General features: G+C 43.9%; 1 long non-coding RNA gene across 4 annotated transcripts; it reads left to right on the top strand.

Moving 5' to 3' along the window:
• The first annotated feature begins 233 nt into the window (after positions 1-233).
• On the top strand, positions 234-2,746 carry LOC121990141. 4 transcript variants are annotated; one of them, XR_006114476.1, is made up of 5 exons: positions 234-379; positions 524-604; positions 688-777; positions 1,311-1,375; positions 2,650-2,746. It is a non-coding gene; the product is annotated as an uncharacterized LOC121990141 (long non-coding RNA). The 4 variants fall into 4 exon arrangements; XR_006114477.1 differs by lacking the exon at positions 2,650-2,746 and having other exon boundaries at positions 234-460; positions 542-604; positions 1,311-1,516; XR_006114478.1 differs by lacking the exon at positions 2,650-2,746 and having other exon boundaries at positions 234-460; positions 1,311-1,515.
• Positions 2,747-2,959: the final 213 nt, after the last annotated feature.

Raw genomic sequence — 2,959 nt, 5'->3', positions numbered from 1 at the left:
TTAATTGAGATGTTAGTTAGGGTTTGATTTCCTTAACCCTAAGTGGGTTCTATTAATAGGGCTTTTTATCACCCGAACCCTAGAACCCGACCCGACTCACTCTCTTCCTCTTTCTCTCTCGCGCGATCTCCCCGACGCCGACGCCGACGCCTGCTGCGACCATCGGCGATCTTCTCCTTCTTCTTCTCTCAGAGGCGCCGGCGGGGAGGGATCTCGGAACGTTGGGATGGAGGGATCCTATTCCTTTCCCGACCTTTCCTTCTCCTCTGGTCTCGGCGAACCGCGGCGACGGGGCTTCGATTTGGGGTTTGCGCTTATTGTCGGAAAGGGACCGAGGGCACCGGCGTTAGATCTGGCCAGCGTCGAACGATTGTGTGAGGTCACCATCATTATCCCTCTCCGATCTCCTTCCCCTGCTCGTCGGCAAGCACAGATTGTGCCCTAGCCGGGATTTGTGGAGGTAAGCGTTTTGGGTTTTGTTGTGAATTCGAATATGATCTTCTTTCTGATTTTGATTCAGTAGGTTTTGGTTGAGAATTAGGGTTCTGACCTCTTCTCTGTGCGTTAGCAAGAACAAGACCGAGCCCTAATCGGGATATTGGAGGTAAGGAGTTGGTTTCTGTCTTGAATTTGGGTTCTGATCCTCCTTCTGGTATTGATTCGAAGGGGGTTTGATTCTGAGAACAGGGGTGCTGTGGTGATTTCAGCCATCACAGATTGATTGGGTTGGTCCCTCCATCGGAGTTGTGATCATCTCCGACAATTGAAGCAGTAGAGGTAAGGGCATCGATTGGTTATGGTTGTTTACAAAATTTTTAGTGAATTCTCACTGTTCTGTTCTTGATCCGACCAGTGAAGATGTTATGGGTAGTTTACTTGTCGTAGGGAGTTGATACACTGTTAATTCTTACTCCATTCTCTTGATTTAACCTGAGTTGCAGTGAGTCCAGTGTATTTCCTTGACCTAGATCCATGATGGGATCAAGAGGAGTTGTGAAATGTGTTGTTCGGTTGTGGAATGCTGTGAGTGCTATGTTACTGTAATTTCTGTGAAGGCTGTGGGTTGTTGGTCGGAATTGGTTAACAGTGGTGGGTGTCACTATGTTGGGAAATTAAAGGTGGTAAATCTAGATTAACCTAAATTTGAGGTCAAGATCATGATGTGGAGGTTAGTTTCTTATTGAAGAATAATGGAAAGGAGTAGTAATCATGATTAGCTATTACTCTAGAATCGGTTATTTATTTATAGGTGTTTTATGTATGTGTAGTACAGGTATATGTATATTACATGTATTGTATATGTGACACAGGACCTTGATCTATACGAGCAGCGTGACGTGGGGTGGTTCTGTTGATACGAGATATCTGGAGGCGGGTATTTCTTCCTTTTCTCCTATTTAGTTCTTTGAACTATAAAGCATGGTTGTTTTTGAATGCTTAGGTTGCATTACCTTAAATCTGTATATTTGTTTTATTCCTGCTTGTCTCCTTCTATTTGAGCTTTGATATGATCATCTTTACTTCGATACAGTCTCACCCTTGATATCAGAACTCCGTGCATGTGCATTGATAGAATTGGTATCATAGAGTCGTCTGACTGGTACGATTAGCGTGTTTATCATGCATATTGATGTCGAGTGTATATGTGACGGGTATGTGGTATAGGGGTTGTATACCTGGTTGACCATGTTGTGCGTTGGAGTATGTATATACATTTGTGGTGGTTATTGTGGGTGTTGGGATACACTATGGATGATGGTATTTATATTGTGACTATTCACATCATGTCATCATTCATTGCATACTGACGACCGATGTCTTCATTGTGGTGAGAGGGTCGTCAGTTGTTTATAGCTGCCATTCAGCCACTTTTGGAGAGTGGTAGATAGGAGTGGAGCTAGTCCTGTCGCGCTTGCTCAGCCGTTCAGTGATTATACTCTGTCAGCCTCGACCACTCTGGAGTAGTGGGTCTTGAGGGTACAGTAGTCAGAGGGCTTGAGTTGTGAGTGGTCAGGGACCCTTAGTTGTGTAGTTATATAACTACTTAGCTGACCGTCCGCTTCGGCCGCCTATAGCGGTGCTTGTACTGGAGGCTAGTACGGTTTGTCACAGACCCAAGCCTCTCGGCCATACAGGGGTCGTGGTGTCTAGAGAGGTGGCGGGGGTGACCATGGAGCATGCATTCACTTTTGCATAGGATGCGCGGTGTATCTGGGGAGATACTTTTGCATACATGCCTAGTAGATATTAGTGCATGTGATTGTGTGCTGTTGCATTTGTTTGCGCTATGTATGTTACATTTGGGTGTCATACTGCATACATGTCATCTATTTTACATATATATGCAGTCGTATCTGTATTTGCACAGGTGTCTCTAGTTGATCTGTTGCTAGTCTGGTGAGTTCCCTGATTCTGATATCATGGTATTGATTCTAGTCGAGCATGTATATCTACCGCGTCAGGTATGTTTATGTATAGTCATTGTATCAGATATGTCTAGATGTGGTATGTTTCGATAGCATGATTCTATTCTTATTATGGAGACTGTATCCCTTGATTCTTATGTTGTCGTACTTACCATACTTTATTCTATTCTTACCCGCTGAGTTCATTGTACTCACCACCCCTTCTATACTGTTATGTTTTCAGGTAGTAGGTAGTTGATTGGAGTTACTTGGAGTATGCTGCCAGCCGGTCCCACTTCCCGCGTTACATCCGAGGATTCTTACCGGTTTTTAGTCTTTTACTATTCACATTCTACGTTTCATGGATTTGGTGTTGTCATTTTATACTATGACTTGATACGTGTATTGTGGACTTACACCTGTGGTGTGTTTTTGTGGACTTTCGATTATGTGGGTTTCATATTCATTTTCCGCTCAGCTTTTTGATATAGTCGTGTGGGCTACATATTCAACTGCGTGGTTGTGGTTATTTTCTGCATATATATCCCAGCCGC

The sequence above is a fragment of the Zingiber officinale genome, chromosome 6B (assembly GCF_018446385.1).
Source record: "Zingiber officinale cultivar Zhangliang chromosome 6B, Zo_v1.1, whole genome shotgun sequence".
Taxonomy (NCBI): Eukaryota; Viridiplantae; Streptophyta; class Magnoliopsida; order Zingiberales; family Zingiberaceae; genus Zingiber; species Zingiber officinale.
Note: the sequence above shows the minus strand (reverse complement) of the source record. Positions and strands in the feature narration are given on the sequence as shown.